General features: G+C 33.4%; 1 protein-coding gene and 1 long non-coding RNA gene across 2 annotated transcripts in view; one reads left to right on the top strand and one right to left on the bottom strand.

The window, feature by feature from the left end:
* Positions 1-15,175, bottom strand: part of Cap-G (Chromosome associated protein G) — an 84,532-nt gene that overhangs the window by 37,858 nt on the left and 31,499 nt on the right. The gene's annotated exons all lie outside the window — the stretch shown is intronic.
* Positions 368-1,845, top strand: LOC142238547 (uncharacterized). Its single transcript, XR_012722754.1, has 3 exons — positions 368-787; positions 861-1,383; positions 1,453-1,845. It is a non-coding gene; the product is annotated as an uncharacterized LOC142238547 (long non-coding RNA).

Raw genomic sequence — 15,175 nt, 5'->3', positions numbered from 1 at the left:
ACCCAGACTTCATATATCCGTTCATGGACACGCGATTTCGGACTCTAACAACGGACTAAACATCGGGACCTACACAAACGAACACACGAGACAGGATCGGAAATTGTCGTGGTCAAAAACATGAATTGGTAAACCTGATTTCTCAGGCCCCATGTTGCGGGCGCCATTTTTGTCACAGCCCGGAGGCTACTGCCATCTGGAGGGAGGAACCGAGTTGCCGTACGCTGGTTGCTGATCGGTGTTGCCGGCTTTTGGCTCAGTCTATGGGGCGCGGTTCATTGGCAACTCAGTCCTCTGGCAGCTGACAAAAAAAACCAAACATTCAACCAGCTTGGAGGACAGCACAAAGACCAACAAGTACGTATCACAAAAATTAACATCCACACAACTTACCACCCATATTGGCTTGCCGGCATGCCGGTTTTCCAAGGCATGCCGTGGCCTGACCCTCCCCAACCATGGTGTCCCCGTGGCCCATCAACTCGGGACACCCCAAATGCTACTCACCTGTTCTTCAAATCACCTTTTACCTTCCCCTTTTAAACTCCCTTATTCCTCCATATTTAAATTCATTTTTACACGCCAATATTTCAATCCATAACGTTATAAAAGTTTTGAGGTTTTATTGAAACTAACTCTAACAATATTTTCTATTTAAAACAAAACCCAAAAACAAAATATATAAAAATTCTATTACTAATTATTGTTTTTCTTTTATTTTCCAGGAATAACTGATGAAACCGTCTTCCTCCTTTTCGTTTCCTGTCTTTTCCGTCCGTCCGTCAAGGTAAGTATAGCGTAACATCAACCAGTATAACTTTCTGTCAATAAACTAGATCTTGTTTTCATATATTTTCTAGCATTCTTCACTGGTCCATTCCAGGTCTTATGGGGAGCACATTATACATATCACTGGAGGACACAATTCACCAGTCCTTAAATTACTAAACCAAGTCCTAGGGTGAGCTCAGCCTAACACTATTGCCCAAATACGGCACTATTTAAACTTCCCAGGCGTTAATGTAATCCCCCGAACAGACTATAGATAAACTAGTGAATCTAGATAAAAATTCAATTATTAATGAATCTCTTTTTCCCCGTTTTATTCACAGAAGTTTAATGTACCAGTCCGTCCGTCCGTCAAGGTCTAAATCATGTACCTGTTCAAGTTCGTGTCAGACAAAAGAAAAGGAAACATTCACGGTACCTGGGCGCTGTAGGATGACCAGCGCAACGCAATTACACCCAACTGAAGATGATGACAACGATGATTGATACCAACGCCTAGCAATGGATGGAAATGGGTCACAAGGGTCATCAGAATCCTGTCTGCCGGGAACGCTGGGGGCCGCAAATGAGGTGTTAAATGGAGGTGGACGTTCGGTGAGTATAGGAGTAGTTTAGATTGATGGTTTTCCTTTTAATTAAAATGTCTTTCTTTCTTTTTTTCAGGTTGTCTTTTTATCTTTTATAATTTATTTCTTTTTATTATAGTTTATTTTCTTTTATTAAAGTTCTCCTTCTTCTTGTTTTCTTTCGTTACAGGTTACTTATAATTTAGCATTTAAGATTAGCTGTTAAGTTTGTTTACTTTTCTTTTAATTTTTAATTGTATTTCGCTTTTCTTTTAGCTTTTAAGTTTAGTTTTAAGTCTATTTTAACTTTTCTTTTTCAATGTATAAGTTTAGCATTAGGTCTATTTCACAGTAGCATCGAATCTTGCCAATATTTAGCACAATAAACAGTTTCATTTGCCAATAAAAAAGATAAACATTTGTTTATATTTGTTTCGATTGTCCTGTTGTGTTTTTATTTAAACGACTTTTGGGAACATTAGGCAAACTTTCACAACTTCAAAAAAACAATAACCGCACTTTCTTCAACCATCAACCTCACTCGCTCGCGTCCAAAACCAGAATAATCTGACGCTTCAATCATCAAAACCTCCATTATTGACGCTCCATTCGCCATCATCCCAAGCTTTCCCAGCCATTTTTCTTCCCAATTTCCAAAACACCATTGAAACCAATCATCTGTCTGTCATAACTGCACAGAGAATTTATACTGTCATCTATCCTCTCTCCCTCTGCCTATTTCCTCATGTACCGGTAGATGGCGCTGGCCTCCATAGTATTACCAATCAAACTACTGGGCGCACATGACAACGTGTATACCCTTTGGGCACCCTGGACAATGTACGAAAAGTTTGGGAATCTCTGAACCTTAAATCAATTGAACGTATGGTATCTGATGTCGATACAGTGAGAAAAACTGTCAAAGTAAAAATTTTAATTAAAGCAGCACCACAGAGAGTATAAAGAAATGTATTTCGAGAGATCTCTATAACATACAAAGAGCGCAACAGTATTCTGTGATATGTTTAGCAGAGAAATGTTAATATTTCTCTAAATTTTTCAAAAATGCAAATGAATGTTTATTATAAGAAACTATGGGACAAAGGTAAGGTATTCTCAATACTTGTCTGTGACAAATATACGTACTTATATATTTGTATGTATGTATGTGAAAAGAACACGAAATTATTAAAACAATTTATGCTTATTGTAGAAAACTATGGGATAATGTTATCAAATTCTCAAAACCTGTTTGTGACAAATGTATGTATATATATATCTGTATGCTTGTCAATGTTAGCACAAACAAAATCCAAGTCTCTGACAAGTGCTCTCTCGTATAACAGTTTAAAAATTAATTGTATGACAGTTTTGTTTCGCTCAAAGAAAAAAACGAAATATGCGTAAATATGTCTGTCGCTGATATATGTATGTCGATATGTAACTGGGTGTATATTGTACCAAAACCCTGTATTACAAAAGACAACGGGATTATCAGTGATCTCAAGGTTAATCGGTCACACTATTTTGTCGTAATTTTCACACTTGTTTTGTTGTAATCTTCACAATTTTCATATATCCAAACGACAATAAAACATACCTTTTAATAGGGCACTAAGCTTTTTAAATAAAAGCAGAGTGAAATTTTATTAAATATTATTAAAAACAGAGGTTACACAAGTTGTAACTAAAAAACTTCGGGCCCAAGTTAATGGGATAAACAAAAATAATGGTTTCACACACGTCAGTCTTCCAAACACTAGAATATCCCGGATTGAAGGGCCAAAAAATGTTGGGTTGATGGACTGTAATAAGCTGGATTCAAAATCCCGAAAGAGTACCTCCAAAGCAGTGATGAAATAAAAAACACAAAATCGATTTCCAATTAGAGTTTATTCAAAATGCTGTACGTATAACAAAATGGGGGGAGACGACTTGTATTTACCTCTTCGAGTGTTTCTCACAGAATGAACAATGCTATTTCTTTCTATTTTATGCATAGCTCTCGTTTGTGTTTTGGAGAGTTTTGAAGACACAGAGACAACAAAATAACGAAAGGGAATAAGAAATCACTCAATTTGCATTGATGTATGATAACAGAATATTCGGTCTGTTCATATAATTATATATAATTTTTATGAGACTACATTGAACTTTTCCCAAAATTAATTATGTAGCATATGTAGCATTTTCCAGCAAAATATAAAATTATGAACTTGTATAATTTACACTTTTACGTTCGCAGAGAATTTTTTATTTTTTTATTTATTTTTTTTATGTGTACTTTTAATTTTCCGCACGATGATATCTCAATTTTTGCAAATCACAAAACTTGGCTTTCAATTGAGATAAAATTATCACTTCAAATGTATTTTTTGATGTGAATTTTGATAATACGTTCTGATTGCGCTTTAACAAAATATTCGTTTAACGATCGATAAGAACTGCCGTTTTGTAAGTCTGACCTTTGTAATGGTTTTTTACGACTGTTTTCATTGTTTCGTTTATTATCAAAGTTTACCTGGAATTCGCTCTTCCCATCGATGTAGACCTTCGCTGCCTGGAAGTTTCTCTTTTCGAATGGACCATGTTAAAATGAAGGGGGAGAATCGGGACGAAAGCTGCAAAGTGCTTGGTGGTTAGGAGGTGCTTTGACCAATGTCTTGAGGGGAAGTAGACTGTAATTGGTGATGGTCGAAGACGGCGAAGAACTTCAATGAAAAGTTGATAGTGGATCTAAGTGGAAAGTAATCCGTGATATTGGTATTGGGAGAAAGCACTCAGCGCCAGCTGATATTGATGTTGATAATCTGAACGAAATCTTTGCGCGTCAATCCATTTCTACTAATGCGTCAAATGATTTAGCATACCCGATTATAACATCAAATTATGATGATTCTAATATCGAATTCAATTTTAACTGTGTTGAACAATGTGAAGTCCTGAAATGTTTCCTATCTATAAAATCAAATGCTGAAGGAACAGACGAACTAAGTCCAAAATTCATTAAATTATTGCTTCCAAAGTGTCTGCCCTATTTCACTTTCATTTTTAATACAATTCTCACAAAATCTGTTTTCCCCAAGTCATGGAAATTTACCAAAATTATTCCTTTACCTAAGCCTAAATCAAATGAATTTCGTCCCATAGCCATACTGCCATATCTGTCGAAAGTTCTGGAACGTATTATGTGCAATCAAATGAACACATATATTAAATCGCACAACCTTCTAACAGAGAAACAATCAGGATTCAGACCTCAAAGAAGTTGTATCACCGTGCTTACGGATGTAATTGAGTATCTGAGATCAAAACTGGATGAAAACATGGTATCTGTACTTGTACTGCTTGATCATAGTAAGGCGTTCGACACTGTGAACCATGGAATCTTAACACGAAAATTAAAACAAATGTTTTACTTTTCTGACTCTGCCTGCAGGCTTCTTTATTCGTACTTAAGCGGCAGAACACAATCTGTTTATCACTGTAATCAAAAATCTAGTGCGCTGAATATCAACAAAGGTGTTCCACAGGGATCATTGCTTGTTCCGCTATTATTTTGCTTGTATGTAAATGATCTGCCTGCAGTTTTACGGTATTGCAAAGTCCACCTATATGCTGATGATGTTCAAGTTTATGCTAGTACATTTGTTAATAAACTGCCAGTATGCATCGAAGAAATTAATAAGGACTTGGAAAGAATAAATAATTGGGCACTAACGAATGAACTTATGATCAATCCCACCAAATCGAAATGCTTGTTTATTTACAAGAAAAATGTCAAGATAAACAAGCAACTTCCGATATATATTAATAATGAGGTGATAAACACTGTTCAATCTGCAACAAATCTGGGAGTTACTTTTAATGAGCATCTAACTTGGACTAACCATATTCAAAGCAATATTGCTAAAACCTACGGAATGTTGCGTAACTTGTGGACTGTGCAATCATCAACACCACATCATATTCGAATGCTTCTATCCAAAACGTATCTTATTCCTGTTCTTCTGTATGGAGTTGAAATATTTGGAAACTGTAGCAGCGCTGATAAGCAAAAGTTAAGAGTAGCTTATAACAATATTGCAAGATATGTATTCAATAAAAAACGCTATAACCGATTTGCCTACCAACTATTTAACATGACTTTCGACAGCTTTTTAAATTTCAAATGTCTTGTATTTTTCCAGAAAATTATTTATACTGGTGAACCAACATATCTATATGATAGACTTCAATTTTCTCGATCAAATCGAGGGAAGAGGATCACTCAACTTCGCTATAAATACGCTGCATCTGAGAATCAATTCCTGATCTGCGCAATACGTCTTTGGAACAATCTTCCTACCCATATTCAGTTAATAAGCAACGCATTTCAATTTAAGAAAACACTTCAATCATTTTTTAATAACCAAGTTTAAGTAAATTTTTTTTAATTTTCTTTCATTTTTTACTTATTATCCATATATAAATTCATTATTAATTTTAACAATTGTAAGCATTTTTGTTTTGTACCATCTACTTATCTACCTTACTATTCTTAAATGCTTTCTTTCCTACTTTTTTTTGTTTTTTTTTTCAATCATATTTTACAATTATTACTATATTTATACATCTTTTTTTATTATTATATTTTTTTTCTTTCAATTGCAATGTTAATTATCAGACTGTGATGCGAAAATAACATTATTTTTACCTAGTACTGTAACTTATAAGATATAAAATCTTGTTGTGCTAGGACAAATCAAATTTATAAATAAATAAAATAAATAAATAAATAAAATAAAAAAATAATTAATTTTAAAATGAAAAAATAAAAAAAAAATAAGTTCGAAGATGGGCTATATCGGTCCAGGTTTTGATATAGTCCCCATATAAACCGACCTCCCGATTTGGGGTCTTGGGCTTATAGAAATCGTAGTTTTTATCCAATTTGCCTGAAATTTGAAATCTAGAGGTATTTTATGACCATAAAGAGGTGTGCCAAAAATGGTGAGTATCGGTCCATGTTTTGGCATAGCCCCCATATAGACCAATCTCCCGATTTTACTTCTTAGGCTTATAGAAACCGCAGTTTTTATTCAATTTACCTGAAATTGGAAATCTAGAGGTATTGTAGGACCACAAATACGTGTGCCAAAAATTGTGAGTATCGGTCCATGTTTTGGTATAGCCCCCATATAGACCGATCTCCCGATTTTACTTCTTGGGCTTATAGAAACCGCAGTTTTTATTCAATTTACCTAAAATTGGAAATCGAGAGGTATTGTAGGACCGCAAATACGTGTGCCAAAAATTGTGAGTATCGGTCCATGTTTTGGTATGGTCCCCATATAAAACGACCTCCCGATTTGGGGTCTTGGGCTGATAGAAACCGTAGTTTTTATCCAATTTGTCTGAAATTGGAAATCTAGAGGTATTTTAGGACCATAAAGAGGTGTGCCGAAAATGGTGAGTATCGGTCCATATTTTAGTATAGCCCCCATATGAACGATCTCCCGATTTAACTCCTTTGGTTTCTAGAAACCGTAGTTTTTATCTGATTTGCCTGAAATTGTAAATATTCTGGTATTTTAGGCTCACAAAAACGTGTATCGGATTAAGTTTTTATCGGTCCATTTGGTAATGCCTCCATATAGACCGACTTCACTTCTTGAGGGTGTAGATGGCCCCCTGATTATGAAAATTGCTTGAAACTCAATGTAAAATTTCCAGATTTTACTTCTACAGATTTAAGATTTCAAATCAAGACGTTATTTTATAATTTTCTTGCACACTTACAAGAGATGTTAATGATTCCTCTAAAACTCAAACAAAAATGGTTCTTATAAATCCAGAATTGATATAGTCCTCATAGGTGAAATCTTTAAATTTATGTTCGGGAAGTGTCCTGAAGTCCTCAAGCCCTCCTGAAATTTCAAAGCAAACCCTAATATTTGGTTCATGGTGGTGGGTATTTAAGATTCGGCCCGGCCGAACTTACTGCTGTATATACTTGTTATTTTTACATTAGGTTCTTTGATTTCAATTATTTCATATGGACCATGGTATGGTGGTTGATTTTTCTTTCCTTACTAAAACTAAATCACCTATTTTTATATCTATTCTATTTGTATTCAATAATGATGTTTGACTTCTCTTGATTTTAGTCTGTTCTATGAACTTTCTAGCATTTTCTAATGATATCTTTAATCTTAATTTTAATTCATTAGCATAATTGTCAATGTCATAGAATTTTGTGTCATTCATCATACTCTCCCCTGGCAAGGTCGGTAGCTTGCCAAAAATGAATTCAAAAGGTGAATACCCAGTATCAACATGTGGTGTTATGTTGTATGCAAATGCATAGTAAGGTATCCAATTACTCCAATTATCGTCATTCACGAAAGACAAAAAGTATTCATTTAAAACTCTATGGTTTCTTTCAATTGTGCCCAAAGTCTCGTGATGATATGGTGTCGAAAGCCTTTGCTCAATTTTTAATAGTTTGCACATTTCGTCCATTAATTCATTAACGAATTCAGTGCCTCTATCAGATTTCAAGGTTTTAAATATGCCATATCGCAAAATTAAATTTTCATTCAAAGTTTTTGCTATAGATTTGGCTTCTTTAGTTTCCATAGGTACAGCTATTACTACTTTGTCAATTCGCATTGCATTGCATTGATGGACGTAAGGGGCCTACGGTGTCAATGACAACTGTGCTAAAACTATCTATAGGTGTGTCTGTCTTCATTAAAGGTTCTTTAGTATGTTTTGTTTGTTTATTTCTTTGACATAAATCGCATGTAGTAACATATTTTTTTATCATTTGAGACATGTTTTTCCATATGTATTTTTGTCTTAGTTTTGTTAATGTCTTTTTAACTCCAAACTGACATCCGCATGGTGTATCGTGATACAATTTTATAAGCTAATATTGTTCTTCTTTATTTGTTATATTTCGAGGATTTTTATATAATAGTATTTTGACGTCATTATTTTTCAAATATTTATTCATTTCTTTTTTAAATTTCCCATAGGTTATTATATTAAATATTTCGTCACCTTTTTCTAGTGCGAAAGTCTTAATACTCATTCTGCTTAACTCAGCTTCTCCCAAAGATTACCTGAGTAATAGGGATTATCGCTACACCTTATGGCCAATTCGTTCACAGAAGGGTTATTAAGAATCTTAAATTCATTTGTCGACTTACATAATTCAAATTTTATTTTTCTCGCGAGTTTAATATCTTTTATTGATGTACATTCCCAAACTTTGAGTTGATCAGGCTCACTATGAGAAGACATCTTATTTTTATTAGCATGCATATATTCCTCATTTTTATTATATTCTTTTATGCGCATTTTATTTTTCATTCCTCGTGTTATCACCAGCGATTTCTTTATTTTGTCATCTATATTTTGAGGTATCATAGTTTTCAGAGTGTCGGAGTTTAATTGCATGCGTGAAAGTGCGTCAGCGTTAGTATTGTTTATCCCTTTTTTGTAAATAATATCAAAATCATAATCAGATAATTCTAACCTTATTCGAGTTAATTTAGAACTTGGATTTTTGTGCGAAAATAATGCTATTAACGGTCTATGGTCAGTTACTACTATAAATTTTCGACCATATAAATAAGGTTGGAAAATTTGAATTCCCCAGTGTATAGCTAATAATTCTTTTTCGATGACAGGTTTTTTTTCTCATGTTTGTTCAAAGATCTGCTAGCGTAAGATATTGGCATATCGTTTCCTATCTCTCCTTGCGATAATACAGCACCCAGTGCAAAATCGAAAGCATCCGTTGTTAATACAAAAGGTTTATTGAAATCGGGATATTGTAGAATCGGTGGTGTTATTAGTCTATCTTTGAGAGTTTCAAAAGCTTTTTGGTCATCAGTCCATACAAACTTAATATTTTTCTTTAATAATGAGTTCAAACAACTTGTAATTTCTGCAAAATTTTTAATAAAACGTCTGTAGTAATTGCAAAAAGCTACAAATCCTCTTACATCGTCTGAATTTTTAGGTATTGGGTAATTGTTAATAGCTTCAAATTTGGTAGGATCTGGCTTTATGCCATTGGGTGTTATTAAGTGACCTAAATAAACTACTACTGGTTTTAGAAAACAACATTTATCTGTGTTGAGTTTTAGATTATACTTGCTGAGTCTATCCAATACTTTTATAAGATTAGTATTGTGATGTCTGAAGCTACATCCAAAAACAATGATGTCATCTACGTATAGAAAAGCTTCGGAATCTAATACAGACAGAGCTATAGTCAACATACGTTGGAAACTGTTAGATGATATTTTAAGACCAAATGGTAGTCTAGTGTATTGATAGTGTCCATTAGGCGTGGAAAAAGCTGTCAACGGTCTTGATTTTTGATCTAGTTCGATTTGGTGAAAGGAACTAGTCATATCCGAGGTTGAAAAATATTTAGCTCTTCCTAATCTATCTAAAATATCGTCTAATCGTGTCAACGGAAATTTATCGTTTACGATTTTGTCGTTCAATTTTCTAAAATCAACTACCAATCTCCATTTCTTCAGATCTGATTGTCCTTTCTTAGGCACAAGTAATAGTGGTGCATTATAAGGACTAATTGAAGGTTCTATTATTTTGCTATCCAGAAGTTTTTGAACTTGATTTTCAATTTCATCTTTATGGGTTTGTGGTAATCTGTAATTTTATATATACTGGTGTTTTGTCATGTAAATTAATAGTTTGTTTGTAAAAATTGTTCGTTGTTAAATCCTCATTATCAAGATGAAATATTGACTGATATTTTCTCAAGATAGATATAATTTCTTTTCGTTCTTCATCATTTAAATCGATAAAATTGAATTTTTGCATTAATTTTTCAAAACGTTCTTCTCCCGCGACGTTAACATTTTGTTGTACTGTTATTATTTCATAATTATGTAAAGTGTAATGGAATTGAACTGGATAGAATAAATAAAACACAAGTGTATTTCTTTGTGTCTATGTCAATTCTGTTTATTGTGGGTTCAAGGTCCCTCTTTTATACCATTTTCTTCTTAAAACTATTTTACAATTTTCCAATCTTAAATTTACTAATACATATTTACATTAATTGTATTGACCAATGATAAGTCATGGATTACACACATTCTTACACACATGTGTTTCTCATTCTTAATTTCACTTTTTTACTTTGCAATTGCATTTATGCTGACTGCGCAGCATTGCTCTGCTTTAAACCCATTTGTCCATATTCTTGCTTAGTTCAATGTTCTATTTAAGAGTAACAAGAACGGCAATAATATAGGTCAGTTGGTTGGGGAGCCACCGTGGTGCAATGGTTAGCATGCCCGCCTTGCATACACAAGGTCGTGGGTTCGATTCCTGCTTCGACCGAACACCAAAAAGTTTTTCAGCGGTGGATTATCCCACCTCAGTAATGCTGGTGACATTTCTGAGGGTTTCAAAGCTTCTCTAAGTGGTTTCGCTGCAATGTGGAACGCCGTTCGGACTCGGCTATAAAAAGGAGGTCCCTTGTCATTGAGCTTAACATGGAATCGGGCAGCACTCAGTGATAAGAGAGAAGTTCACCAATGTGGTATCACAATGGACTGAATAGTCTAAGTGAGCCTGATACATCGGGCTGCCACCTAACCTAACCTAACCTAGGTCAGTTGGTTAATGCAGTCATCGAATACCAAAGTATGTCGATGAACCAACATAGTAAGCAAAATAATGTTAGGTGCAGTTGCAGCGTATGTTAACAATATGTTATGAATGTTAACATGCAATCTTATATGCATAACAACAAAATGAATGAGATGTGTGAATGATCACATTACAAAAGGAATAGTTTCAATTCTTAAGTTTTCTATTAATTTATCCTTATCAGTGGCATTTAATAATTTAATGTGCTGATTACCTTTAGAAGGAATGATAGAGTTCGCTATGAATATGCCTGGTCTTACCTCGCGATTTAGAACAACTGCATCATGATTAATACTTATTCTAATCGGAATAATTATTTCACCTCGGCTAGGGATAGTTATCTGATTAATTTTTAAAGAATTGTCATGTATAGGGATAGTGATAGTCACCTTATTAATGTCAAAGGTCAAAACATACTTACCATAATCTATGTTACACCTATGTTTTAATAAAAAATCTCTTCCTAATATACCGTCCGTACTAATGGGAATGTCATTTGGAACGAGTTGTATGTTTTGTTCCAGAATGATGCCATTAGTGTCTATACTAACAATGGTTGAACCAAATGATTTAATTACTTCTCTCGTTATTCCTGTTAAATTGCAATAATCCTCTGTGTCCGCTTGATAATTACGTAAAAATTGTTCTTGGCATAAGGTGATGTCAGCTCCTGTATCTATTAGGAAAGTAAGTGGTTTGTCTGTATTTGCGATATTTAATCTTACGTAGTTTCGTAAGTTAGAGGATAGGCAATATATTTGTTTTTCATTTATTGGAACATCCCCGAAGATGCAGGTGGATCCATCTCCGGTGTATGGAAGTTTCCCTGTTCCTGGACATGGTTAACATATTGGTTCCTCCCGCTATAATTTCTATTATTACTCCTATTATTGTAATTATTAGTAGCATTACTATTTCTATTGTTGCAATTATTATTCCTGTTGTTATTGTTATTATTCCTATTGTTTTTGCCTCTAGCTCTATTGCTATTATTGTTGCTATTAAATCTATAATTATTATTGTTATTATTACTGTTGTAATTATTAAAATTGTTATTTTTTAAATGTATTATTATTCCTATTTATGTGGGTAGGATTGGATTTCTGATGAAAAATCATATTCTGTTTCACACGAGATACAGATTTTTCTGCTAGTTGTAGGGCTTCATAAAAGGTTGATACTTGACTTGCCTCAATAGTCTGGATCAGAGCTGGGTCTTGTAATCCATTCAAAAATGTATTGAAAGCTATAGCATTATTGGAAACAATAATACATGCTCTCATATCTTCGCCCTGCTGTGAAATCTGAATTTCGTTGAGCTCAGAAACGAGGTTCTCAATTTTTGTGGCAAAGCCTGAAAGATTACTATTTCTTTGCTTCAGCCCGGTCTACCCGTTAAGGATAACATTGGCATTTCTTGTTGGTTTGTATGCCTTCTTTAGTGAATTTATTAATTCAGGAATTGTGGTGGGGATGGAGTCTTGTTTTATCCTGTTCTGGACTTTTAAATCCAATCGAGAGTGGAAAATGAAGTGGAAGAAAAATGCTTTATTCTCACTTGGGATGGTCTGAGCCACAATTTCTAAATTAGCGATGATATTATGTAACTCCTCCTTCTTGCCATTGAAAATTGGCACCAATTTCGTAATTGCAGACAGTTCGGTAATATCCATGGCTGCAATTTTAGGTATAGACAAATTCGAAATCGTAACCTGATTTGACTGGACTGAAGTTGTCGAGTGGCCTCCTTTGGAATGAATTCCCAAAAGTTCTACCGCCTCGTTTCTCTATTTCGTATACCTATTCAACAAATTTCCTAACTCTGGGAGATCTTTTTGATCCACTATTTCCTTAAATTTCTCCTGAAGTAACTGTAATCCCTTAAATTTTGAGTCTATAGTCTCTCTCTTATATGGCCTATTTATAGATTTGTTTCGCATTGGCAATAATATTCTCTAGCGAGCTAAAAACACCATCCATACTCCATTTATGATTTTGTTTATTTGTATATTATTATTTTTTCTTTTGTATACTTATACATTAATGTTTTAATTTTGATTTCAAAATTTAATTTAATTTCATACAGTAATTTTTGTTTTTTAATTCTATTATTACAATTTAACCAAGTACATTGGTTCTTATCTGCCTCCTAATTTGTGTCTTCACATATTTTTTTAAATAGCGTACAATTAGGGTTATTATTATCGCGGTTATAATAACAATAAGAATTTCTAAACTTATGCAAACCGCCTTAGGAGCACTGGTATTCGCCTGAATCACTTCAGTGACATTTGTTTGGGCGTTTCCCATGATACAAATATTTAGCAGTATTATCAATTATATATATATATATATATATATATATATATATATATATAATATATATATATATATATATATATATATATATATATATATATATATATATATATATATATATATATATATATATATATATATATATATATATATATATATATATATATATATATATATATATATATTCTTTTGAGGTTAGGATTTTCATGCATTAGTATTTGACAGATCACGTGGGATTTCAGACATGGTGTCAAAGAGAAAGATGCTCAGTATGCTTTGACATTTCATCATGAATAGACTTACTAACGAGCAACGCTTGCAAATCATTGAATTTTATTACCAAAATCAGTGTTCGGTTCGAAATGTGTTTCGCGCTTTACGTCCGATTTATGGTCTACATAAATAAGCTACGTAAATAAGCAAAATTGCCGCATTTGGAGTGAAGAGCAACCAGAAGCCGTTCAAGAACTGCCCATGCATCCCGAAAAATGCACTGTTTGGTGTGGTTTGTACGCTGGTGGAATCATTGGACCGTATTTTTTCAAAGATGCTGTTGGACGCAACGTTACGGTGAAGGGCGATCGCTATCGTTCGATGCTAACAAACTTTTTGTTGCCAAAAATGGAAGAACTGAACTTGGTTGACATGTGGTTTCAACAAGATGGCGCTACATGCCACACAGCTCGCGATTCTATGGCCATTTTGAGGGAAAACTTCGGAGAACAATTCATCTCAAGAAATGGACCGGTAAGTTGGCCACCAAGATCATGCGATTTGACGCCTTTAGACTATTTTTTGTGGGGCTACGTCAAGTCTAAAGTCTACAGAAATAAGCCAGCAACTATTCCAGCTTTGGAAGACAACATTTCCGAAGAAATTCGGGCTATTCCGGCCGAAATGCTCGAAAAAGTTGCCCAAAATTGGACTTTCCGAATGGACCACCTAAGACGCAGCCGCGGTCAACATTTAAATGAAATTATCTTCAAAAAGTAAATGTCATGGACCAATCTAACGTTTCAAATAAAGAACCGATGAGATTTTGCAAATTTTATGCGTTTTTTTTTTTAAAAAAAGTTATCAAGCTCTTAACAAATCACCCTTTATATATATATATATATATATATATATATATATATATATATATATATATATATATATATATATATATATATATATATATATATATATATATATATATATATATATATATATATATATATATATATATATATATATGGTGCAATGGTTAGCATGCCCGCCTTGCATACACAAGGTCGTGGGTTCGATTCCTGCTACGACCGAACACCAAAAAGTTTTTCAGCGGTGGATTATCCCACCTCAGTAATGCTGGTGACATTTCTGAGGGTTTCAAAACTTCTCTAAGTGGTTTCACTGGAATGTGGAACGCCGTTCGGACTCGGCTATAAAAAGGAGGTCCCTTGTCATTGAGCTTAACATGGAATCGGGCAGCACTCAGTGATAAGAGAGAAGTTCACCACTGTGGTATCACAATGGACTGAATAGTCTAAGTGAGCCTGATACATCGGGCTGCCACATAACCTAACCTAACCTATATATATATATATATATATATATATATATATATATATATATATATATATATATATATATATATATATATATATATATATATATATATATATATATATATATATATATATTATATATATATATATATATATATATATATATATATATATATATATATATATATATATATATAATATATATATATATATATATATATATATATATATACATATATATATATATATATATATATATATATATATACC

Source organism: Haematobia irritans, chromosome 5 (assembly GCF_050003625.1).
Source record: "Haematobia irritans isolate KBUSLIRL chromosome 5, ASM5000362v1, whole genome shotgun sequence".
Lineage (NCBI taxonomy): Eukaryota > Metazoa > Arthropoda > Insecta > Diptera > Muscidae > Haematobia > Haematobia irritans.
This window is presented reverse-complemented; position numbering and strand designations above follow the sequence as displayed.